The sequence below is a fragment of the Somniosus microcephalus genome, unplaced genomic scaffold (assembly GCF_052327205.1).
Source record: "Somniosus microcephalus isolate GS21.2 unplaced genomic scaffold, FLI_Smic_1.0 unresolved_chr4, whole genome shotgun sequence".
Taxonomy (NCBI): Eukaryota; Metazoa; Chordata; class Chondrichthyes; order Squaliformes; family Somniosidae; genus Somniosus; species Somniosus microcephalus.
Window position 1 is genome coordinate 12,493,179 of NW_028225182.1, and position 26,983 is coordinate 12,520,161.

Here is a 26,983-nt window from a genome sequence, read left to right on the forward strand (position 1 = left end):
GTGTGTCCCAAATTTCCAGCAGCTGGGACAACAAGAATTCAGGTTTCACCGAAATTTGAACTCGGATCGCTGGATTCAAAGTCCAGAGTGTTTACCATTACACCATGGAACCTTCGCTGAATAGTTCCTTAGATTCTTTTCTCAAAATCAACAACATTAGCATCTCCACCATTATACTTTGTCTCGGCCTGGTCTCATCCTTAATTTCAGCTTGCCCACTTGCCCCTCTGCTAAGCTTCGGTTCTGAGCATATCACACAGCTGCCTTGATGGCTATCGGTTCACAAATCTCAGCTTCTTTTTCACACTGCTCATGGCAGATTGCATTGCAGTCCTGCCAGGTAAAATGAGTATAATCTTTGCAAGGCACAGCTGCACGAAAGATAAGCAATTGTTAACTTTTTTCGAGAATACGAAGTGCAATGTCTACGTTTCAAGAAGCACTGCTTTCAATTTCAACAAGTATGCCAGCCGAATGCAGCTTGCAAAGAAAATGTTGAGCAATCTGCTGTGCAGTGAAATGAAGCACTGGACAATACACATCTTTCTCCCCCGCTTATTTGGAACTGGGAATGAGAGGTTGAGCCTATCTCATCTGATGTCCAGAACAATAAATCAACCGTCATCGATTCAGGCAGCAAAGCGGTCCCACAACCGTGGTTGGCATGCAGATGCCAATTTTGTGTGTTCCAAATTTCCAGCAGCTGGGACAACAATAATTCAGGTTCCACCGACATTTGAACTTGGATCGCTGGATTCAGAGTCCAGAGTGCTTACCATTACACCATGGAACCTTTGCTGAATAGCTCCCTCTATTCTTTTCTCAAAATCAACAACATTACCATCTCCACCATTATACTTTGTCTCGGCCTGGTCTCATCCTTAACTTCAGCTTGCCCACTTGCCCCTCTGCTAAGCTTCGGTTCTGAGCAAATCACACAGCTGCCTTGATGGCTATCGGTTCACAAATCTCAGCTTCTTTTTCACACTGCTCATGGCAGATTGCATTGCAGTCCTGCCAGGTAAAATGAGTATAATCTTTGCAAGTCACAGCTGCACGAAAGATAAACAATTGTTAACTTTTTTCGAAGAATACGAAGTGCAATGCCTTCGTTTCAAGAAGCACTGCTTTCAATTTCAGCAAGTATGCCAGCCGAATACAGCTTGCAAAGAAAATGTTGAGCATTCTGCTGTGCAGTCAAACGAAGCACTGGACAACACACATCTTTCTCCCCCTCTTATTTGGAACTGGGAATAAGAGGTTGAGCCTATCATCTGATGTCGAGAACAATAAATCAACCGTCATTGATTCAGGCAGCAAACGGTCCCGTAACCGTGGTTGGTATGCAGATACCAAGCTTGTATGTCCCAAACTTCAGCAGCTGGGACAACAAGAATTCAGGTTCCACAGAGATTTGAACTCGGATCGCTGGATTTAAAGTCCAGAGTGCTCACCATTACACCATGGAACCTTTGCTGATAAATTTATTTGAATCTTTTCTTAAAATCAACAACAATACCATCTCCAACATTATACTTTGTCTCGGCCAGGTCTCATCCTTAACTTCAGCTTGCCCACTTGCCCCTCTGCAAAGCCTCGGTAGTGAGTAAATCACACAGCTGCCTTGATGGCTATCGGTTCACAAATCTCAGCTTCTTTTTCACACTGCTCATAGCATCTTGTATTGCAGTCCTGCCAGGTAAAATGTGAATAATCTTTGCAAGGCACTGCTGCACGATAGATAAGCAATTGTTAACTTTTTTCGAGAATACGAAGTGCAATGTCTACGTTTCAAGAAGCACTGCTTTCAATTTCAACAAGTATGCCAGCCGAATGCAGCTTGCAAAGAAAATGTTGAGCAATCTGCTGTGCAGTGAAATGAAGCACTGGACAATACACATCTTTGTCCCCCGCTTATTTGGAACTGGGAATGAGAGGTTGAGCCCATCATCTGATGTCGAGAACAATAAATCAACCGTCATTGATTCAGGCAGCAAACGGTCCCGTAACCGTGGTTGGTATGCAGATACCAAGCTTGTATGTCCCAAATTTCAGCAGCTGGGACAACAATAATTCAGGTTCCACCGAGATTTGAACTTGGATCGCTGGATTCAGAGTCCAGAGTGCTTACCTTTGCTGAATAGCTCCCTCTATTCTTTTCTCAAAATCAACAACATTACCATCTCCACCATTATACTTTGTCTCGGCCTGGTCTCATCCTTAACTTCAGCTTGCCCACTTGCCCCTTGTGGTAAACCACTGTTGTTAGTATTGTTGTTCACTGTTAGTACTGTTGTTCACTCTTGCATATTGTTGTACTTGTCTGTGCATGCCTCAGCTGACTCCGCCCCTGGCTCCACCCTCATGGCTGGGTATAAAGGTCGCTGCTCAGAAGCCTCCAGCCCTTTTGGATACCAGGCAACCACAAGAGGCATGCTCTGTTCTTTGGTAATAAAAGCCTGTTTATTACTTTCTCAATCTCCAGTCTTTTGTAGCAATTGATAGTGCATCAATTTTATTACCAAAGTTAAATGTTGGCTGCGGATGCTGATCAACCGATGGCGCAAAACGCTGAGCAGCAGGCGCTGCTGCGAGCCCTCAGACCAACATGCCTGGACCTAGACCCCCAAGAAGCGGGTTCGTCGACTAAATTCGCACAATGGCTGCATTGCTTTGAGGCGTATCTGGAAGCCTCGACCGTGACTCTTGATGAAAATAAACTGAAAATCCTGGCCTCGAAGGTGAGCCACCAAGTCTATACTTTAATCCAAGATGCGACGACCTACGCGGTGGCTATCGACCTACTGAAAGGGCAGTATGCACGCCCGGTTAACACGGTCTATGCCAGGCACCTTTTAAGATCTCGCAGACAGCAGCCCGGGGAATCGGTGGAAGCCTTCCTACGGGCACTGCGGGTACTCGGACGCGGCTGCGACTGCAAGGAAGTATCGGCCACGGCACATGCGGTGGGATTGATACGAGACGCTTTCGTTGCGGGTCTAAGGTCCGACTACTCCCGGCAGAGGCTGCTGGAGAAGGGTGAAATAGACCTGACAAAGGCAGTGTCCCTCGCGCTCTCGCTCGACGCGGCCCACAGAAATATGGACGCTTTCTCCCCTCATCGCCCCGCGCCGTGGACGCCGCAATCTTGGGCCATGGGACCGCCACCTCCGACTGCTGCAGCGATGTCCAAGGCACAAAAATGCTATTTTTGTGGCCAAGCTAAACACCCTAGAGCACGCTGCCCCGCGAAGAATGCTACCTGCTCCGGCTGCGGGAAGAAAGGTCACTACGTTAGCGCCTGCAAAGGGAAGACCGCTAACGCCAGCAGCGCTGCGTGCGAACCGTGGGCGCAGCCATCTTGTCCGCCATCTTGGGCTCCCCCAGCCGCGTGGGGATCGGGACCGTGGGCGCCGCCATTTTGTCCGCCATCTTGGACGCCTCCGACTTCAACCACGGGGGAGCCGGACTCAACCACCGCCTCATCTGACGACCACATCGACTCGCTCGACCATACGCTGGCCTCCGTGACGCTGGACCAATCTCTCCCTCATCAACTGTCCAGGTCCATGATGGATATTACGGTAAACGGCCGCGCCACTACCTGCCTTTTTGACAGCGGGAGCACGGAGAGCTTTATCCACCCCGACACGGTGCGCAGTTACTCTCTCCCGGTCCTGCCGACGCGCCATCGGATCTCTTTGGCTTCCAAAGCCCAGTCAGCGGACGTCGGTGGCTACTGTGTAGTGACCCTTTCAGTAAGGGGCACAGAATACAAAAATTTTAAACTTCTGGTCCTGCCCCATCTCTGTGCTGCCGTTCTACTGGGGTTGGATTTTCAGTGCCACCTTAAGAGTGTCAGATTAGCGTATGACGGACCCCTCCCCCCACTCACAGTCTGCAGCCAGCAGCTTTTAAATCGCCCGCCGTGCACCATTTGCAGCCTCTCCACCCTTAAAGTCCCCCCCCCCTCCTTGTTCGCTAACCTCACCCGCGACTGTAAGCCCATCGCTACCAAAAGCAGGCGTTACAGTGTTGGGGATAGGAGCTTCATTAAATCCGAGGTAGCGAGACTCCTGAAGGAAGGGATTATTGAAAGTAGCACCAGCCCATGGCGAGCACAAGTGGTGGTAGTGAAGACTGGCGAAAAACAGCGCCTAGTTATTGACTACAGCCAGACGATCAATCGCTACACCCAACTAGATGCATACCCACTCCCCCGCATATCTGACATGGTCAATCAGATAGCACAATACCGGGTGTTCTCGACGATTGATCTGAAGTCGGCATACCACCAGCTCCCCATCAGGGCTGAGGACCGCCAGTACACAGCTTTTGAAGCTGACGGTCGGCTCTATCACTTTCTCAGAGTTCCCTTCGGCGTCACCAACGGAGTTTCTGTCTTCCAACGGGAGATGGACCGGATGGTTGACCAGAACGCGCTCCAGGCCACTTTCCCATATCTAGACAACGTCACCATCTGCGGCCACGACCAGCAGGACCACGACGTTAATCTAGAGAAATTACTCCGGACGGCCCAGCGGCTGAATCTCACATACAACAAAGACAAATGTATGTTTCGTACTACGCGCCTCGCTATTCTTGGCTGCGTAGTGGAGAACGGAGTCATCGGCCCAGACCCCGATAGAATGCGCCCCCTTATGGAGCTCCCCCTCCCCCACTGCCAGAAAGCACTGAAGAGATGCCTGGGGTTTTTCTCTTACTATGCTCAGTGGGTGCCCAACTATGCGGATAAAGCCCGACCCCTCATCAAGTCCGCCTCCTTCCCCCTGACAGCAGAGGCCTGTGCAGCCTTCACTCTCATAAAAGGAGACATTGCGAAGGCCACAATGCACGCTGTGGATGAGTCCCTTCCTTTTCAAGTGGAGAGCGAAGCATCCGACTTTGCCCTAGCTGCAACCCTTAACCAGGCGGGGAGACCCGTGGCCTTTTTCTCAAGGACCCTCCAGGGCCCCGAGATTCGACACTCCTCTGTCGAAAAGGAGGCCCAGGCCATTGTGGAAGCCGTGCGACATTGGCGGCATTACCTGGCCGGAAAACGATTTACCCTGCTCACTGACCAGCGTTCAGTGGCTTTTATGTTTCATAATAAGCAGCGGGGCAAAATCAAGAATGACAAGATCTTAAGGTGGAGAATCGAACTCTCCACCTACAATTACGATATCTTGTACCGGCCCGGGAAACTCAATGAGCCCCCAGATGCCCTATCACGTGGTACGTGCGCCAACGCGCAGGTTGATAGGCTACAGACCCTCCACAATGACCTCTGCCACCCGGGGGTCACCAGGTTCTTCCATTTTATCAAATCCCGTAACCTGCCCTACTCCATCGAGGAGGTCAGGACGATGACCAGGAACTGCCAGATCTGTGCCGAGTGCAAGCCGCATTTTTATAGGCCAGACAGAGCGAGCCTGATCAAAGCCACGCGCCCCTTCGAGCGGCTGAGCATCGATTTTAAAGGGCCCCTCCCCTCCTCTGAACGCAATGTGTACTTCCTCAATATAATTGATGAGTACTCCCGTTTCCCGTTTGCCATCCCTTGCTCGGACATGACCAGTACCACGGTCATTAAATGTCTGAATGACCTCTTCGCCTTGTTCGGTTTCCCTAGCTATATCCATAGCGACAGGGGCTCATCTTTTATGAGCGACGAACTTCGGCAGTACCTGCTCGCGAGAGGCATTGCTACAAGCAGGACCACCAGCTACAACCCCCGGGGTAACGGCCAGGTGGAAAGGGAGAATGCGACAGTCTGGAAGGCAGTCCTTTTAAACTTAAAATCTAAGGGCCTTCCGACCTCCCGCTGGCAGGAGGTCCTCCCTGCGGCGCTCCATTCCATTCGGTCGCTGCTCTGTACACCCACCAATGCCACTCCTCACGAGAGAATGTTCTCCTTCCCCAGGAAGTCCACGTCGGGGATTTCGCTACCAACATGGCTGACTTCTCCAGGTCCCGTCCTACTGCGGAAGCACGTGAGGACCCATAAGGCGGACCCCCTGGTCGAGAGGGTGAGCCTCCTCCACGCCAACCCGCAGTATGCTTACGTGGTGTACCCGGACGGGCGGGAGGACACAGTCTCCCTTCGAGACCTCGCACCTGCAGGTGCTCCTGAAACACCCTCTTCGCCACCCACCGCTACTCCTGCCTACCCCCAGGACACAGTCCCCGCACGAGACCTCGCACCTTCGGGTGCCTCTGAGAGACCACCATTGCTACCTCCCATTACCCATGCTCTGACCCCTGTAGACGGCATGCAGCAGCCCCAGGGTCCGCCACCTGCTACTCCTCCTCTGAACGAGACACCGGGTTCACCATTGGATGCTGCACCATCACCGCCGCTGCTGCGACGCTCAGGACGGCTTACAAGGCCTCCTGATAGACTTCAGTACACGAATTTTTAGTGCACTTCACCCCGCCGGACTCAATTCTAAACAAGGGGTGAATGTGGTAAACCACTGTTGTTAGTATTGTTGTTCACTGTTAGTACTGTTGCTCACTCTTGCATATTGTTGTACTTGTCTGTGCATGCCTCAGCTGACTCCGCCCCTGGCTCCACCCTCATGGCTGGGTATAAAGGTCGCTGCTCAGAAGCCTCCAGCCCTTTTGGATACCAGGCAACCACAAGAGGCATGCTCTGTTCTTTGGTAATAAAAGCCTGTTTATTACTTTCTCAATCTCCAGTCTTTTGTAGCAATTGATAGTGCATCACCCCTCTGCTAAGCTTCCGTTCTGAGCAAATCACACAGCTGCCTTGATGGCTATCGGTTCACAAATCTCAGCTTCTTTTTCACACTGCTCATGGCAGATTGCATTGCAGTCCTGCCAGGTAAAATGAGTATAATCTTTGCAAGGCACAGCTGCACGAAAGATAAGCAATTGTTAACTTTTTTCGAAGAATACGAAGTGCAATGCCTGCGTTTCAAGAAGCACTGCTTTCAATTTCAGCAAGTATGCCAGCCGAATACAGCTTGCAAAGAAAATGTTGAGCATTCTGCTGTGCAGTCAAACGAAGCACTGGACAACACACATCTTTCTCCCCCTCTTATTTGGAACTGGGAATGAGAGGTTGAGCCTATCATCTGATGTCGAGAACAATAAATCATCCGTCATTGATTCAGGCAGCAAACGGTCCCGTAACCGTGGTTGGTTTGCAGATACCAAGCTTGTATGTCCCAAATTTCAGCAGCTGGGACAGCAAGAAATCAGGTTCCACCGAGATTTGAATTCGGATCGCTGGATTCAGATTCCAGAGTGCTTACCATTACACCATGGAACCTTCACTAAACAGTCCCTAGATTCTTTTCTCAAAATCAACAACATTACCATCTCCACCATTATACTTTGTCTCGGCCTGGTCTCATCCTTAACTTCAGCTTGCCCACTTGCCCCTCTGCTAAGCTTCGGTTCTGAGCAAATCACACAGCTGCCTTGATGGCTATCGGTTCACAAATCTCAGCTTCTTTTTCACACTGCTCATGGCAGATTGCATTGCAGTCCTGCCAGGTAAAATGAGTATAATCTTTGCAAGGCACTGCTGCACGAAAGATGAGCAATTGTTAACTTTTTTCGAGAATATGAAGTGCAATGCCTCCGTTTCAAGAAGCACTGCTTTCAATTTCAACAAGTATGCCATCCGAATGCAGCTTGCAAAGAAAATGTTGAGCATTCTGCTGTGCAGTCAAACGAAGCACTGGACAACACACATCTTTCTCCCCCTCTTATTTGGAACTGGGAATAAGAGATTGAGCCTGTCATCTGATGTCGAGGACAATAAATCAACCGTCATTGATCCAGGCAGCAAACGGTCCCATAACCGTGTTTGTTATGAAGATGCCAAGCTTGTATGTCCCAAATTTCCAGCAGCTGGGACAACAAGAAGTCAGGTTCCACCGAGATTTGAACTTGGATCGCTGGATTCAGAGTCCAGAGTGCTTACCATTACACCATAGAACCTTTGCTGAACAGTTCCCTAGATTCTTTTCTCAAAATCAACAACATTACCATCTCCACCATTCTACTTTGTCTCGGCCTGGTCTCATCCTTAACGTCAGCTTGCCCACTTGCCCCTCTGCTAAGCTTCGGTTCTGAGCAAATCACACAGCCGCCTTGATGGCTATCGGTTCACAAATCTCAGCTTCTTTTTCACACTGCTCATGGCAGATTGCATTGCAGTCCTGCCAGGTAAAATGAGTATAATCTTTGCAAGGCACTGCTGCACGAAAGATGAGCAATTGTTAGCTTTTTTCGAGAATATGAAGTGCAATGCCAATGTTTCAAGAAGCACTGCTTTCAATTTCAGCAAGTATGCCATCCGAATGCAGCTTGCAAAGAAAATGTTGAGCATTCTGCTGTGCAGTCAAACGAAGCACTGGACAACACACATCTTTCTCCCCCTCTTATTTGGAACTGGGAATAAGAGGTTGAGCCTATCATCTGATGTCGAGAACAATAAATCAACCGTCATTGATCCAGGCAGCAAACGGTCCCATAACCGTGGTTGTTATGAAGATGCCAAGCTTGTGTGTCCCAAATTTCCAGCAGCTGGGACAACAAGAATTCAGGTTTCACCGAAATTTGAACTCGGATCGCTGGATTCAAAGTCCAGAGTGTTTACCATTACACCATGGAACCTTCGCTGAATAGTTCCTTAGATTCTTTTCTCAAAATCAACAACATTAGCATCTCCACCATTATACTTTGTCTCGGCCTGGTCTCATCCTTAATTTCAGCTTGCCCACTTGCCCCTCTGCTGAGCTTCGGTTCTGAGCAAATCACACAGCTGCCTTGATGGCTATCGGTTCACAAATCTCAGCTTCTTTTTCACACTGCTCATGGCAGATTGCATTGCAGTCCTGCCAGGTAAAATGAGTATAATCTTTGCAAGGCACAGCTGCACGAAAGATAAGCAATTGTTAACTTTTTTCGAGAATACGAAGTGCAATGTCTACGTTTCAAGAAGCACTGCTTTCAATTTCAACAAGTATGCCAGCCGAATGCAGCTTGCAAAGAAAATGTTGAGCAATCTGCTGTGCAGTGAAATGAAGCACTGGACAATACACATCTTTCTCCCCCGCTTATTTGGAACTGGGAATGAGAGGTTGAGCCTATCATCTGATGTCCAGAACAATAAATCAACCGTCATCGATTCAGGCAGCAAAGCGGTCCCACAACCGTGGTTGGCATGCAGATGCCAATCTTGTGTGTTCCAAATTTCCAGCAGCTGGGACAACAATAATTCAGGTTCCACCGAGATTTGAACTTGGATCGCTGGATTCAGAGTCCAGAGTGCTTACCATTACACCATGGAACCTTTGCTGAATAGCTCCCTCTATTCTTTTCTCAAAATCAACAACATTACCATCTCCACCATTATACTTTGTCTCAGCCTGGTCTCATCCTTAACTTCAGCTTGCCCACTTGCCCCTCTGCTAAGCTTCGGTTCTGAGCAAATCACACAGCTGCCTTGATGGCTATCGGTTCACAAATCTCAGCTTCTTTTTCACACTGCTCATGGCAGATTGCATTGCAGTCCTGCCAGGTAAAATGAGTATAATCTTTGCAAGTCACAGCTGCACGAAAGATAAGCAATTGTTAACTTTTTTCGAAGAATACGAAGTGCAATGCCTTCGTTTCAAGAAGCACTGCTTTCAATTTCAGCAAGTATGCCAGCCGAATACAGCTTGCAAAGAAAATGTTGAGCATTCTGCTGTGCAGTCAAACGAAGCACTGGACAACACACATCTTTCTCCCCCTCTTATTTGGAACTGGGAATGAGAGGTTGAGCCGATCATCTGATGTCGAGAACAATAAATCAACCGTCATTGATTCAGGCAGCAAACGGTCCCGTAACCGCGGTTGGTTTGCAGAGACCAAGCTTGTATGTCCCAAATTTCAGCAGCTGGGACAGCAAGAATTCAGGTTCCACCGAGATTTGAACTCGGATCGCTGGATTCAGATTCCAGAGTGCTTATCATTACACCATGGAACCTTCGCTAAACAGTCCCTAGATTCTTTTCTCAAAATCAACAACATTACCATCTCCACCATTATACTTTGTCTCGGCCTGGTCTCATCCTTAACGTCAGCTTGCCCACTTGCCCCTCTGCTAAGCTTCGGTTCTGAGCAAATCACACAGCTGCCTTGATGGCTATCGGTTCACAAATCTCAGCTTCTTTTTCACACTGCTCATGGCAGATTGCATTGCAGTCCTGCCAGGTAAAATGAGTATAATCTTTGCAAGGCACTGCTGCACGAAAGATAATCAATTGTTAACTTTTTTCGAAGATTACGAAGTGCAATGCCGGCGTTTCAAGAAGCACTGCTTTCAATTTCAGCAAGTATGCCAGCCGAATGCAGCTTGCAAAGAAAATGTTGAGCATTCTGCTGTGCAGTCAAACGAAACACTGGACAACACACATCTTTCTCCCCCTCTTATTTGGAACTGGGAATAAGAGGTTGAGCCGATCATCTGATGTCGAGGACAATAAATCAACCGTCATTGATCCAGGCAGCAAACGGTCCCATAACCGTGGTTGTTTTGAAGATGCCAAGCTTGTATGTCCCTATTTTCCAGCAGCTGGGACAACAAGAATTCAGGTTCCATCGAGATTTGAACTTGGATCGCTGTATTCAGAGTCCAGAGTGCTTACCATTACACCATGGAACCTTTGCTGAATAGCTCCCTCTATTCTTTTCTCAAAATCAACAACATTACCATCTCCACCATTATACTTTGTCTCGGCCTGGTCTCATCCTTAACGTCAGCTTGCCCACTTGCCCCTCTGCTAAGCTTCGGTTCTGAGCAAATCACACAGCTGCCTTGATGGCTATCGGTTCACAAATCTCAGCTTCTTTTTCACACTGCTCATGGCAGATTGCATTGCAGTCCTGCCAGGTAAAATGAGTATCATCTTTGCAAGGCACAGCTGCACGAAAGATAAGCAATTGTTAACTTTTTTCGAAGAATACGAAGTGCAATGCCTACGTTTCAAGAAGCACTGCTTTCAATTTCAGCAAGTATGCCAGCCGAATGCAGCTTGCAAAGAAAATGTTGAGCATTCTGCTGTGCAGTCAAACGAAGCACTGGACAACACACATCTTTCTCCCCCTCTTATTTGGAACTGGGAATGAGAGGTTGAGCCTATCATCTGATGTCGAGAACAATAAATCATCCGTCATTGATTCAGGCAGCAAACGGTCCCGTAACCGTGGTTGCTATGCAGATACCAAGCTTGAATGACCCAAATTTCAGCAGCTGGGACAACAAGAATTCAGGTTCCACCGAGATTTAAACTCGGATCGCTGGATTCAGAGCCCAGAGTGCTTACCATTACACCATGGAACCTTCGCTGAACAGTCCCTAGATTCTTTTCTCAAAATCAACAACATTACCATCTCAACCATTATACTTTGTCTCGGACTGGTCTCATCCTTAACTTCAGCTTGCCCACTTGCCCCTCTGCTAAGCTTCGGTTCTGAGCAAATCACACAGCTGCCTTGATGGCTATCGGTTCACAAATCTCAGCTTCTTTTTCACACTGCTCATGGCAGATTGCATTGCAGTCCTGCCAGGTAAAATGAGTATAATCTTTGCAAGGCACTGCTGCACGAAAGATGAGCAATTGTTAACTTTTTTCGAGAATATGAAGTGCAATGCCTACGTTTCAAGAAGCACTGCTTTCAATTTCAGCAAGTATGCCATCCGAATGCAGCTTGAAAAGAAAATGTTGAGCATTCTGCTGTGCAGTCAAACGAAGCACTGGACAACATTCATCTTTCTCCCCCTCTTATTTGGAACTGGGAATAAGAGGTTGAGCCTATCATCTGATGTCGAGAACAATAAATCAACCGTCATTGATCCAGGCAGCAAACGGTCCCATAACTCGTGGTTGTTATGAAGATGCCAAGCTTGTATGTCCCAAATTTCCAGCAGCTGGGACAACAAGAATTCAGGTTCCACCGAAATTTGAGCTCGGATCACTGGATTCAAAGTCCAGAGTGCTCACCATTACACCATGGAACCTTAGCTGATAAATTTATTTGAATCTTTTCTTAAAATCAACAACATTACCGTCTGCACCATTATACTTTGTCTCGGCCAGGTCTCATCCTTAACTTCAGCTTGCCCACTTGCCCCTCTGCTAAGCCTCGGTTCTGAGTAAATCACACAGCTGCCTTGATGGCTATCGGTTCACAAATCTCAGCTTCTTTTTCACACTGCTCATAGCATCTTGTATTGCAGTCCTGCCAGGTAAAATGTGAATAATCTTTGCAAGGCACTGCTGCACGATAGATAAGCAATTGTTAACTTTTTTCGAGAATACGAAGTGCAATGTCTACGTTTCAAGAAGCACTGCTTTCAATTTCAACAAGTATGCCAGCCGAATGCAGCTTGCAAAGAAAATGTTGAGCAATCTGCTGTGCAGTGAAATGAAGCACTGGACAATACACATCTTTCTCCCCCGCTTATTTGGAACTGGGAATGAGAGGTTGAGCCTATCATCTGATGTCCAGAACAATAAATCAACCGTCATCGATTCAGGCAGCAAACGGTCCCGTAACTGTGGTTGGTATGCAGATGCCAATCTTGTATGTCCCAAATTTCCAGCAGCTGGGACAACAATAATTCAGGTTCCACCGAGATTTGAACTTGGATCGCTGGATTCAGAGTCCAGAGTGCTTACCATTACACCATGGAACTTTTGCTAAATAGCTCCCTCTATTCTTTTCTCAAAATCAACAACATTACCATCTCCACCATTGTACTTTGTCTCGGCCTGGTCTCATCCTTAACTTCAGCTTGCCCACTTGCCCCTCTGCTAAGCTTCGGTTCTGAGCAAATCACACAGCTGCCTTGATGGCTATCGGTCTCCAAATCTCAGCTTCTTTTTCACACTGCTCATGGCAGATTGCATTGCAGTCCTGCCAGGTAAAATGAGTGTAATCTTTGCAAGGCACAGCTGCACGAAAGATAAGCTATTGTTAACTTTTTTCGAAGAATACGAAGTGCAATGCCTGCGTTTCAAGAAGCACTGCTTTCAATTTCAGCAAGTATGCCAGCCGAATGCAGCTTGCAAAGAAAATGTTGAGCATTCTGCTGTGCAGTCAAACGAAGCACTGGACAACACACATCTTTCTCCCCCTCTTATTTGGAACTGGGAATGAGATGTTGAGCCCATCATCTGATGTCGAGAACAATAAATCAACCGTCATTGATTCAGGCAGCAAACGGTCCCGTAACCGTGGTTGATATGCAGATACCAAGCTTCTCTGTCCCAAATTTCAGCAGGTGGGACAACAAGAATTCAGTTTCCACCGAGATTTGAACTCGGATCGTTGGATTCAGAGCCCAGAGTGCTTACCATTACACCATGGAACCTTCGCTGAACAGTTCCTTGATTCTTTTCTCAAAATCAACAACATTACCATCTCCACCATTATACTTTGTCTCGGCCTGGTCTCATCCTTAACTTCAGCTTGCCCACTTGCCCCTCTGCTAAGCTTCGGTTCTGAGCAAATCACACAGCTGCATTGATGGCTATCGGTTCACAAATCTCCGCTTCTTTTTCACACTGCTCATGGCAGATTGCATTGCAGTCCTGCCAGGTAAAATGAGTATAATCTTTGCAAGGCACTGCTGCACGAAAGATGAGCAATTGTTAAATTTTCGAGAATATAACGTGCAATGCCTACGTTTCAAGAAGCACTGCTTTCAATTTCAGCAAGTATACCATCCGAATGCAGCTTGCAAAGAAAATGTTGAGCATTCTGCTGAGCAGTCAAACGAAGCACTGGACAACACACATCTTTCTCCCCCTCTTATTTGGAACTGGGAATAAGAGGTTGAGCCTGTCATCTGATGTCGAGAACAATAAATCAACCGTCATTGATTCAGGCAGCAAACAGTCCCGTAACCGTGGTTGGCATGCAGATACCAAGCTTGTATGTCCCAAATTTCAGCAGCTGGGACAACAAGAATGCAGGTTCCACCGAGATTTGAACTCGGATCGCTGGATTCAGAGCCCAGAGTGCTTACCATTACACCATGGAACCTTCGTTAAACAGTCCCTACATTCTTTTCTCAAAATCAACAACATTACCATCTCCACCATTATACTTTGTCTCGGCCTGGTCTCATCCTTTTCTTCAGCTTGCCCACTTGCGCCTCTGCTCAGCTTCGGTTCTGAGCAAATCACACAGCTGCCTTGATGGCTATCGGTTCACAAATCTCAGCTTCTTTTTCACACTGCTCATGGCAGATTGCATTGCAGTCCTGCCAGGTAAAATGAGTATAATCTTTGCAAGGCACAGCTGCACGAAAGAGAAGCAATTGTTCACTTTTTTCGAAGAATACGAAGTGCAATGCCTACGTTTCAAGAAGCACTGCTTTCAATTTCAGCAAGTATGCCAGCCGAATGCAGCTTGCAAAGAAAATTTTGAGCATTCTGCTGTGCAGTCAAACGAAGCACTGGACAACACACATCTTTCTCCCCCTCTTATTTGGAACTGGGAATGACAGGTTGAGCCTATCATCTGATGTCAAGAAGAATAAATCAACCGTCATTGATTCAGGCAGCAAACGGTCCCGTAACCGTGGTTGGTATGCAGATACCAAGCTTGTATGTCCCAAATTTCCAGCAGCTGGGACAACAAGAATTCAGGTTCCACCGAGATTTGAACTCGGATCGCTGGATTCAAAGTCCAGAGTGCTCACCATTACACCACAGAACCTTTGCTGATAAATTTATTGGAATCTTTTCTTAAAATCAACAACATTACCGTCTCCACCATTATACTTTGTCTCGGCCAGGTCTCATCCTTAACTTCAGCTTGCCCACTTGCCCCTCTGCTAAGCCTCGGTTCTGAGTAAATCACACAGCTGCCTTGATGGCTATCGGTTCACAAATCTCAGCTTCTTTTTCACACTGCTCATAGCATCTTGTATTGCAGTCCTGCCAGGTAAAATGTGAATAATCTTTGCAAGGCACTGCTGCACGATAGATAAGCAATTGTTAACTTTTTTCGAGAATACGAAGTGCAATGTCTACGTTTCAAGAAGCACTGCTTTCAATTTCAACAAGTTTGCCAGCCGAATGCAGCTTGGAAAGGAAATGTTGAGCATTCTGCTGTGCAGTCAAACGAAGCACTGGACAACACACATCTTTCTCCTCCTCTTATTTGGAACTGTGAATGACAGGTTGAGCCTATCATCTCGATGTCGAGAACAATAAACCAACCGTCGTTGATCCAGGCAGCAAACGGTCCCGTAACCGTGGTTGTTATGAAGATGCCAAGCTTGTATGTCCCAAATTTCAGCAGCTGGGACAACAAGAATTCAAGTTCCACCGAGATTTGAACTCGGATCGCTGGAGTCAGAGCCCAGAGTGCTTACCATTACACCATGGAACCTTCGCTGAACAGTCCCTAGATTCTTTTCTCAAAATCAACAACATTACCTTCTCCACCTTTATACTTTTCTCGGACTGGTCTCATCCTTAACTTCAGCTTGCCCACTTGCCCCTCTGCTAAGCTTCGGTTCTGAGCAAATCACACAGCTGCCTTGATGGCTATCGGTTCACAAATCTCAGCTTATTTTTCACACTTCTCATGGCAGATTGCATTGCAGTTCTGCCAGGTAAAATGAGTATAATCTTTGCAAGGCACTGCTGCACGAAAGATGAGCAATTGTTAACTTTTTTCGAGAATATGAAGTGCAATGCCTCCGTTTCAAGAAGCACTGCTTTCAATTTCAGCAAGTATGCCATCCGAATGCAGCTTGCAAAGAAAATGTTGAGCATTCTGCTGTGTAGTCAAACGAAGCACTGGACAACACACATCTTTCTCCCCCTCTTTTTTGGAACTGGGAATAAGAGGTTGAGCCTATCATCTGATGTCGAGAACAATAAATCAACCGTCATTGATCCAGGCAGAAAACGGTCCCATAACCGTGGTTGTTATGAAGATGCCAAGCTTGCATGTCCCAAATTTCATCAGCTGGGACAACAAGAATACAGGTTCCACCGAGATTTGAACTCGGATTGCTGGATTCAAAGCCCAGAGTGCTTACCATTACACCATGGAACCTTCGCTGAACAGTCCCTAGATTCTTTTCTCAAAATCAACAACATTACCATCTCCACCATTATACTTTGTCTCGGACTGGTCTCATCCTTAACTTCAGCTTGCCCACTTGCCCCTCTGCTAAGCTTCGGTTCTGAGCAAATCACACAGCTGCCTTGATGGCTATCGGTTCACAAATCTCAGCTTATTTCTCACACTGCTCATGGCAGTCCTGCCAGGTAAAATGAGTACAATCTTTGAAAGGCACTGCTGCACGAAAGATGAGCAATTGTTAACTTTTTTCGAGAATATGAAGTGCAATGCCTACGTTTCAAGAAGCACTGCTTTCAATTTCAGCAAGTATGCCATCCGAATGCAGCTTGCAAAGAAAATGTTGAGCATTCTGCTGTGCAGTCAAACGAAGCACTGGACAACACACATCTTTCTCCCCCTCTTATTTGGAACTGGGAATAAGAAGTTGAGCCAATCATCTGATGTCGAGAACAATAAATCAACCGTCATTGATTCAGGCAGCAAACGGTCCCGTAACCGTGGTTGGTATGCAGATACCAAGCTTGTCTGTCCCAAATTTCAGCAGCTGGGCCAACAAGAATTCAGGTTCCACCGAGATTTGAACTCGGATTGCTGGATTCAGAGCCCAGAGTGCTTACCATTACACCATGGAACCTTTGCTGATAAATTTATTTGAATCTTTTCTTAAAATCAACAACATTACCATCTCCACCATTATACTTTGTCTCGGCCAGGTCTCATCCTTAACTTCAGCTTGCCCACTTGCCCCTCTGCTAAGCCTCGGTTCTGAGTAAATCACACAGCTGCCTTGATGGCTATCGGTTCACAAATCTCTGTTTCTTTTTCACACTGCTCATAGCATCTTGTATTGCAGTCCTGCCAGATAAAATGTGAATAATCTTTGCAAGGCACTGCTGCACGATAGATAAGCAATTGTTAACTTTTTTCGACAATACGAAGTGCAATGTCTACGTTTCAAGAAGCACTGCTTTCAATTTCAGCAAGTATGCCAGCCGAATGCAGCTTGCAAAGAAAATGTTGAGCATTCTGCTATGCAGTCAAACGAAGCCCTGGACAACACACATCTTTCTCCCCCTCTTATTTGGAACTGGGAATGAGAGGTTGAGCCTATCATCTGATGTCGAGAGCAATAAACCAACCGTCATTGATCCAGGCAGCAAACGGGCCCGTAACCGTGGTTGTTATGAAGATGCCAAGCTTGCATGTCCCAAATTTCCAGCAGCTGGGACAACAAGAATTCAGGTTCCACCGAGATTTGAACTTGTATCACTGGATTCAGAGCCCAGAGTGCTTATCATTACACCATGGAACCTTTGCTGAACAGTTCCCTAGATTCTTTTCTCAAAATCAACAACATTACCATCTCCTCCATTATACTTTGTCTCGGCCTGGTCTCATTCTTAACTTCAGCTTGCCCATCTGCTAAGCTTCGGTTCTGAGCAAATCACACAGCTGCCTTGATGGCTATCGGTTCACAAATCTCAGCTTCTTTTTCACACTGCTCATGGCAGATTGCATTGCAGTCCTGCCAGGTAAAATGAGTATAATCTTTGCAAGGCACAGCTGCACGAAAGATAAGCAATTGTTAACTTTTTTCAAAGAATACGAAGTGCAATGCCTACGTTTCAAGAAGCACTGCTTTCAATTTCAGCAAGTATGCCAGCCGAATGCAGCTTGCAAAGAAAATGTTGAGCATTCTGCTGTGCAATCAAACGAAGCCCTGGACAACACACATCTTTCTCCCCGTCTTATTTGGAACTGAGAATGAGAGGTTGAGCCGATCATCTGATGTCGAGCACAATCAATCAACCGTCATTGATTCAGACAGCAAACGGTCCCGTAACCGTGGTTGGTATGCAGACACCAAGCTTGAATGTCCCAAATTTCAGCAGCTGGGACAACAAGAATTCAGGTTCCACCGAGATTTGAACTCGGATCGCTGGATTCAGAGCCCAGAGTGCTTACCATTACACCATGGAACCTTTGCTCAACAGTTTCCTAGATTCTTTTCTCAAAATCAACAACATTACCATCTCCACCATTCTACTTTGTCTCGGTCTGGTCTCTTCCTTAACTTCAGCTTGCCCCTCTGCTAAGCTTCGGTTCTGAGCAAATCACACAGCTGCCCTGATGGCTATCGGTTCACAAATCTCAGCTTCTTTTTCACACTGCTCATGGCAGATTGCATTGCAGCCCTGCCAGGTAAAATGAGTATAATCTTTGCAAGGCACAGCTGCACGAAAGATAAGCAATTGTTAACTTTTTTCGAAGAATACGAAGTGCAATGCCTACTTTTCAAGAAGCACTGCTTTCAATTTCAGCAAGTATGCCAGCCGAATGCAGCTTGCTAAGAAAATGTTGAGCATTCTGCTGTGCAGTCAAACGAAGCACTGGACAGCACACATCTTTCTCCCCCTCTTATTTGGAACTGGGAATGAGAGGTTGAGCCGATCATCTGATGTCGAGAACAATAAATCAACCTTCATTGATTCAGGCAGCAAACGGTCCTGTAACCGTGGTTGGTATGCAGATACCAAGCTTGTATGTCCCAAATTTCCAGCAGCTGGGACAACAAGAATTCAGGTTCCACCGAGATTTGAACTCGGATCGCTGGATTAAAATCCAGAGTGCTCACCATTACACCATGGAACCTTTGCTGATAAATTTATTGGAATCTTTTCTTAAAATCAACAACATTACCGTCTCCACCATTACACTTTGTCTCGGCCAGGTCTCATCCTTAACTTCAGCTTGCCCATTTGCCCCTCTGCTAAGCCTCGGTTCTGAGTAAATCACACAGCTGCCTTGATGGCTATCGGTTCACAAATCTCAGCTTCTTTTTCACACTGCTCATAGCATCTTGTATTGCAGTCCTGCCAGGTAAAATGTGAATAAACTTTGCAAGGCACTGCTGCACGATAGATAAGCAATTGTTAACTTTTTTCGAGAATACGAAGTGCAATGTCTACGTTTCAAGAAGCACTGCTTTCAACTTCAACAAGTTTGCCAGCCGAATGCAGTTTGGAAAGGAAATGTTGTGCATTCTGCTGTGCAGTCAAACGAAGCACTTGGACAACACACATCTTTCTCCTCCTCTTATTTGGAACTGGGAATAAGAGGTTGAGCCTATCATCGAGATGTCGAGAACAATAAACCAACCGTCGTTGATCCAGGCAGCAAACGGTCCCGTAACCGTGGTTGTTATGAAGATGCCAAGCTTGTATGTCCCAAATTTCAGCAGCTGGGACAACAAGAATTCAAGTTCCACCGAGATTTGAACTCGGATCGCTGGATTCAGAGCCCAGAGTGCTTACCATTACACCATGGAACCTTCGCTGAGCCGTCCCTAGATTCTTTTCTCAAAATCAACAACATTACCATCTCCACCATTATACTTTTCTCGGACTGGTCTCATCCTTAACTTCAGCTTGCCCACTTGCCCCTCTGCTAAGCTTCGGTTCTGAGCAAATCACACAGATGCCTTGATGGCTATCGGTTCACAAATCTCAGCTTCTTTTTCACACTGCTCATGGCAGATTGCATTGCAGTCCTGCCAGGTAAAATGAGTATAATCTTTGCAAGGCACTGCTGCACGAAAGATGAGCAATTGTTAACTTTTTTCGAGAATATGAAGTGCAATGCCTACGTTTCAAGAAGCACTGCTTTCAATTTCAGCAAGTATGCCATCCGAATGCAGCTTGCAAAGAAAATGTTGAGCATTCTGCTGTGCAGTCAAACGAAGCACTGGACAACACACATTTTTCTCCCCCTCTTATTTGGAACTGGGAATAAGAGGTTGAGCCGATCATCTGATGTCGAGAACAATAAATCAACCGTCATTGATCCAGGCAGCAAACGGTCCCATAACCGTGGTTGTTGTGAAGATGCCAAGCTTGTATGTCCCAAATTTCAGCAGCTGGGACAACAAGAATTCAGGTTCCACCGAGATTTGAACTCGGATCGCTGTATTCAGAGCCCAGAGTGCTTACCATTACACCATGGAATCTTCGCTGAACAGTCCCTAGATTCTTTTTCAAAATCAACAACATTACCATCTCCACCATTATACATTGTCTCGGACTGGTCTCATCCTTAACTTCAGCTTGCCCACTTGTCCCTCTGCTAAGCTTCGGTTCTGAGCAAATCACACAGCTGCCTTGATGGCTATCGGTTCACAAATCTCAGCTTCTTTTTCACACTGCTCATGGCAGATTGCATTGCAGTCCTGCCAGGTAAAATGTGAATAATCTTTGCAAGGCACTGCTGCACGAAAGATGAGCAATTGTTAACTTTTTTCGAGAATATGAAGTGCAATGCCTACGTTTCAAGAAGCACTGCTTTCAATTTCAGAAAGTATGCCATCCGAATGCAGCTTGCAAAGAAAATGTTGAGCATTCTGCTGTGCAGTCAAACGAAGCACTGGACAACACACATCTTTCTCCCCCTCTTATTTGGAACTGGGAATAAGAGGTTGAGCCTATCATCTGATGTCGAGAACAATAAATCATCCGTCATTGATTCAGGCAGCAAACGGTCCCGTAACCGTGGTTGGTATGCAGATACCAAGCTTGTATGTCCCAAATTTCAGCCGCTGGGACAACAAGAATTCAGTTTCCACCGAGATTTGAACTCGGATCGCTGGATTCAGAGCCCAGAGTTCTTATCATTACACCATGGAACCTTCGCTGAACAGTCCCTAGATTCTTTTTCAAAATCAACAACATTACCATCTCCACCATTATACATTGTCTCGGACTGGTCTCATCCTTAACATCAGCTTGCCCACTTGCCCCTCTGCTAAGCTTCGGTTCTGAGCAAATCACACAGCTGCCTTGATGGCTATCGGTTCACAAATCTCAGCTTCTTTTTCACACTGCTCATGGCAGATTGCATTGCAGTCCTGCCAGGTAAAATGAGTATAATCTTTGCAAGGCACTGCTGCACGAAAGATGAGCAATTGTTAACTTTTTTCGAGAATATGAAGTGCAATGCCTACGTTTCAAGAAGCACTGCTTTCAATTTCAGCAAGTATGCCATCCGAATGCAGCTTGCAAAGAAAATGTTGAGCGTTCTGCTGTGCAGTCAAACGAAGCACTGGACAACACACATCTTTCTCCCCCTCTTATTTGGAACTGGGAATGAGAGGTTGAGCCTATCATCTGATGTCGAGAACAATAAACCAACCGTCATTGATCCAGGCAGCAAACGGGCCCGTAACCGTGATTGTTATGAAGATGCCAAGCTTGCATGTCCCAAATTTCCAGCAGCTGGGACAACAAGAATTCAGGTTCCACCGAGATTTGAACTCGGATCGCTGGATTCAGAGTCCAGAGTGCTTACCATTACACCATGGAACCTTTGCTGAACAGTTCCTTAGATTCTTTTCTCAAAATCAACAACATTACCATCTCCACCATTATACTTTGTCTCGGCCTGGTCTCATCCTTAACTTCAGCTTGCCCACTTGCCCCTCTGCTAAGCTTCGGTTCTGAGCAAATCACACAGCTGCCTTGATGGCTATCGGTTCACAAATCTCAGCTTCTTTTTCACACTGCTCATGGCAGATTGCATTGCAGCCCTGCCAGGTAAAATGAGTATAATCTTTGCAAGGCACAGCTGCACGAAAGATAAGCAATTGTTAACTTTTTTCGAAGAATACGAAGTGCAATGCCTACTTTTCAAGAAGCACTGCTTTCAATTTCAGCAAGTATGCCAGCCGAATGCAGCTTGCAAAGAAAATGTTGAGCATTCTGCTGTGCAGTCAAACGAAGCACTGGACAACACACATCTTTCTCCCCCTCTTATTTGGAACTGGGAATGAGAGGTTGAGCCTATCATCTGATGTCGAGAACAATAAATCAACCGTCATTGATTCAGGCAGCAAACGGTCCCGTAACCTTGGTTGGTATGCAGATACCAAGCTTGTGTGTTCCAAATTTCAGCAGCTGCGACAACATTAATTCAGGTTCCACCGAAATTTGAACTCGGATCGCTGGATTCAGAGCCCAGAGTGCTTACCATTACACCATGGAACCTTTGCTGATAAATTTATTTGAATCTTTTCTTAAAATCAACAACATTACCGTCTCCACCATTATACTTTGTCTCGGCCAGGTCTCATCCTTACCTTCAGCTTGCCCACTTGCCCCTCTGCTAAGCCTCGGTTCTGAGTAAATCACACAGCTGCCTTGATGGCTATCGGTTCACAAATCTCTGTTTCTTTTTCACAGTGCTCATTGCATCTTGTATTGCAGTCCTGCCAGGTAAAATGTGAATAATCTTTGCAAGGCACTGCTGCACGATAGATAAGCAATTGTTAACTTTTTTCGACAATACGAAGTGCAATGTCTACGTTTCAAGAAGCACTGCTTTCAATTATCAACAAGTATGCCAGCCGAATGCAGCTTGCAAAGAAAATGTTGAGCATTCTGCTGTGCAGTCAAACGAAGCCCTGGACAACACACATCTTTCTCCCCCTCTGATTTGGGACTGGGAATGAGAGGTTGAGCCTCTCATCTGATGTCGAGAACAATAAATCAACCGTCATTGATTCAGGCAGCAAACAGTCCCGTAACCGTGGTTGGTATGCAGATACCAAGCTTGTATGTCCCAAATTTCCAGCAGCTGGGACAACAAGAATTCTGGTTTCACTGAGATTTGAACTCGGATCGCTGGATTCAAAGTCCAGAATGCTCACCATTACACCATGGAACCTTCGCTGAACAATCCCTACATTCTTTTCTCAAAATCAACAACAATACCATCTCCACCATTATACTTTGTCTCGGCCTGGTCTCATCCTTAACTTCAGCTTGCCCACTTGCCCCTCTGCTAAGCCTCGGTTCTGAGTAAATCACACAGCTGCCTTGATGGCTATCGGTTCACAAATCTCTGTTTCTTTTTCACACTGCTCATAGCATCTTGTATTGCAGTCCTGCCAGGTAAAATGTGAATAATCTTTGCAAGGCACTGCTGCACGACAGATAAGCAATTGTTAACTTTTTTCGAGAATACGAAGTGCAATGTTTACGTTTCAAGAAGCACTGCTTTCAATTTCAAAAAATCTGCCAGCCGAATGCAGCTTGCAAAGAAAATGTTGAGCAATCTGCTGTGCAGTGAAACGAAGCACTGGACAATACACATCTTTCTCCCCCGCTTATTTGGAACTGGGAATGAGAGGTTGAGCCTATTATCTGATGTCGAGAACAATAAACCAACCGTCATCGAACCAGGCAGCAAACGGTCCCGTAACCATGGTTGGTATGCAGATGCGAAGCTTGTATGTCTCAAATTTCCAGCAGTTGGGACAACAAGAATTCAGGTTCCACCAAGATTTGAACTCGGATCGTTGGAATCAAAGTCCAGAGTGGTCACCATTACACCATGCAACCAGGGCTGAAAAATTCATTAGAGTCTTTTCTTAAAATCAACAACATTACCGTCGCCACCATTATACTTTGTATCGGTCTGGTCTCATCCTTAACTTCAGCTTGCCCACTTGCCCCTTTGCTAAGCCTCGGTTCTGAGTAAATCACACAGCTGCCTTGATGGCTATCGGTTCACAAATCTCAGCTTCTTTTTCACACTGCTCATAGCAGCTTCTATTGCAGTCATGCCAGGTAAAATGAGTATAATCTTTGCAAGGCACTGCTTCACGAAAGGTGAGCAATTGTTAACTTTTTTCGAGAATATGAAGTGCAATGCCTCCGTTTCAAGAAGCACTGCTTTGAATTTCAGCAAGTATGCCAGCCGAATGCAGCTTGCAAAGAAAATGTTGAGCATTCTGCTGTGCAGTCAAACGAAGCACTGGACAACACATATCTTTCTCCCCCTCTTATTTGGAACTGGGAATAAGATGTTGAGCCTCTCATCTGATGTTGAGAACAATACATCAACCGTCATTGATTCAGGCAGCAAACGGTCCCGTAACCGTGGTTGTTATGCAGATGCCAAGCTTGTATATCCCAAATTTCCAGCAGCTGGGACAACAAGAATTCAGGTTTCACCAAGATTTGAACTCGGATCGCTGGACTCAAAGTCCAGAGTGGTCACCATTACACCATGGAACCTTTGCTGAACAGTTCACTACATTCTTTTCTCAAAATCAACAACATTACCATCTCCACCATTATACTTTGTCTCGGCCTGGTCTCATCCTTAACTTCAGCTTGCCCACTTGCCCCTCTGCTAAGCTTCGGTTCTGAGCAAATCACACAGCTGCCTTGATGGCTATCGGTTCACAAATCTCAGCTTCTTTTTCACACTGCTCATGGCAGATTGCATTGCAGTCCTGCCAGGTAAAATGTGAATAATCTTTGCAAGGTACTGCTGCACGATAGATAAGCAATTGTTAACTTTTTTCGAGATACGAAGTGCAATGTCTACGTTTCAAGAAGCACTGCTTTCAATTTCAACAAGTATGCCAGCCGAATGCAGCTTGCAAAGAAAATGTTGAGCATTCTGCTGTGCAGTCAAACGAAGCACTGGACAAAACACATCTTTCTCCCCCTCTTATTTGGAACTGGGAATAAGATGTCGAGCCTATCATCTGATGTTGAGAACAATATATCAACCGTCATTGATTCAGGCAGCAAACGGTCCCGTAACTGTGGTTGGTATGCAGATGCTAAGGTTGTATGTCCCAAATTTCCAGCAGCTGGGACAACAAGAGTTCAGGTTCCACCGACATTTGAACTTGGATCGCTGGATTCAGAGTCCAGAGTGCTTACCATTACAGCATGGAACCTTTGCTGAACAGTTCTCTAGATTCTTTTCTCAAAATCAACAACATTACCATCTCCACCATTATACTTTGTCTCGGCCTGGTCTCATCCTTAACTTCAGCTTGCCCACTTGCCCCTCTGCTAAGCTTCGGTTCTGAGCAAATCACACAGCTGCCTTGATGGCTATCGGTTCACAAATCTCAGCTTCTTTTTCACACTGCTCATGGCAGATTGCATTGCAGTCCTGCCAGGTAAAATGAGTACAATCTTTGCAAGGCACTGCTGCACGAAAGATAAGCAATTGTTAACTTTTTTCGAGAATACGATGTGCAATGCCGACCTTTCAAGAAGCACTGCTTTCAATTTCAGCAAGTGTGCCAGCCGAATGCAGCTTGCAAAGAAAATGTTGAGCATTCTGCTGTGCAGTCAAACGAAGCACTGGACAACACACATCTTTCTCCCCCTCTTATTTGGAACTGGGAATGCGAGGTTGAGCCTATCATCTGATGTCGAGCACAAAAAATCAACCGCCATTGATCCAGGCAGCAAACGTTCCAGTAACAGTGATTGTTATGAAGATGCCAAGCTTGTATGTCCCAAATTTTCAGCAGCTGGCACAACACGAATTCAGGTTCCAGCGTGATTTGAATTCGGCTTGGTGGGTTCAGAGTCCAGAGTGCTCACCATTACACCATGTAACCGTTGCTGAAGATTTCATTAGATTCTTTCCTCAAAATCAACAACATTACCATCGCCACCATTATACTTTGTCTCGGCCTGGTCTCATCCTTAACTTCAGCTTGCCCACTTGCCCCTCTGCTAAACCTCGGTTCTGAGCAAATCACACAGCTGCCTTGATGGCTATCGGTTCACAAATCTCTGCTTCTTTTTCACACTGCTCATAGCAGCTTGTATTGCAGTTCTGCCAGGTAAAATGTGAATAATCTTTGCAAGGCACTGCTGCACGAAAGATAAGCAATTGTTAACTTTTTTCGAGAATACGAAGTGCAATGCCTATGTTTCAAGAAGCACTGCTTTCAATTTCAACAAGTATGCCAGCCGAATGCAGCTTGCAAAGAAAATGTTGAGGAATCTGCTGCGCAGTCAAACGAAGCCCTGGACAACACATATCTTTCTCCCCCTCTTATTTGGAACTGGGAATGAGAGGTTGAGCCTATCATCTGATGTCGAGAACAATAAATCAACCGTCATTGATTCAGGCAGTAAACAGTCCCGTAACCGTGGTTGGTATGCAGATACCAAGCTTGTATGTCCCAAATTTCCAGCAGCTGGGACAACAAGAATTCAGGTTTTACTGAGATTTGAACTCGGATCGCTGGTTTCAAAGTCCAGAATGCTCACCATTACACCATGGAACCTTCCCTGAACAGTCCCTACATTCTTTTCTCAAAATCAACAACATTACCATCTCCACCATTATACTTTGTCTCGGCCTGGTCTCATCCTTAACTTCAGCTTGCCCACTTGCCCCTCTGCTAAGCCTCGGTTCTGAGTAAATCACACAGCTGCCTTGATGGCTATCGGTTCACAAATCTCTGTTTCTTTTTCACACTGCTCATAGCATCTTGTATTGCAGTCCTGCCAGGTAAAATGTGAATAATCTTTGCAAGGCACTGCTGCACGACAGATAAGCAATTGTTAACTTTTTTCGAGAATACGAAGTGCAATGTCTACGTTTCAAGAAGCACTGCTTTCAATTTCAGCAAGTATGCCAGCCGAATGCAGCTTGGAAAGGAAATGTTGAGCATTCTGCTGTGCAGTCAAACGAAGCACTGGACAACACACATCTTTCTCCTCCTCTTATTTGGAACTGGGAATGGGAGGTTGAGCCTATCATCTGATGTCGAGAACAATAGACCAACCGTCATTGATCCAGGCAGCAAACGGGCCCGTAACCGTGGTTGTTATGAAGATGCCAAGCTTGCATGTCCCAAATTTCCAGCAGCTGGGACAACAAGAATTCAGGTTCCACCGAGATTTGAACTTGGATCACTGGATTCAGAGCCCAGAGTGTTTATCATTACACCATGGAACCTTTGCTGAACAGTTCCCTAGATTCTTTTCTCAAAATCAACAACATTACCATCTCCACCATTATACTTTGT

At 46.1% G+C, this 26,983-nt stretch overlaps 6 non-coding genes across 6 annotated transcripts; all 6 read right to left on the bottom strand.

Moving 5' to 3' along the window:
• Positions 1–11,971: 11,971 nt before the first annotated feature.
• Positions 11,972–12,043, bottom strand: trnaq-uug (transfer RNA glutamine (anticodon UUG)). Its single transcript has one exon. It is a non-coding gene; the product is annotated as a tRNA-Gln (tRNA).
• A 1,958-nt stretch (positions 12,044–14,001) lies between these two features.
• Positions 14,002–14,073, bottom strand: trnaq-cug (transfer RNA glutamine (anticodon CUG)). The gene has a single exon. It is a non-coding gene; the product is annotated as a tRNA-Gln (tRNA).
• A 606-nt stretch (positions 14,074–14,679) lies between these two features.
• Positions 14,680–14,751, bottom strand: trnaq-uug (transfer RNA glutamine (anticodon UUG)). Its single transcript has one exon. It is a non-coding gene; the product is annotated as a tRNA-Gln (tRNA).
• A 1,281-nt stretch (positions 14,752–16,032) lies between these two features.
• trnaq-uug (transfer RNA glutamine (anticodon UUG)) lies at positions 16,033–16,104 on the bottom strand. The gene has a single exon. It is a non-coding gene; the product is annotated as a tRNA-Gln (tRNA).
• Positions 16,105–18,044: 1,940 nt separating this feature from the next.
• Positions 18,045–18,116, bottom strand: trnaq-cug (transfer RNA glutamine (anticodon CUG)). The gene has a single exon. It is a non-coding gene; the product is annotated as a tRNA-Gln (tRNA).
• Positions 18,117–21,419: 3,303 nt separating this feature from the next.
• Positions 21,420–21,491, bottom strand: trnaq-cug (transfer RNA glutamine (anticodon CUG)). The gene has a single exon. It is a non-coding gene; the product is annotated as a tRNA-Gln (tRNA).
• Between the last annotated feature and the right edge of the window lie 5,492 nt (positions 21,492–26,983).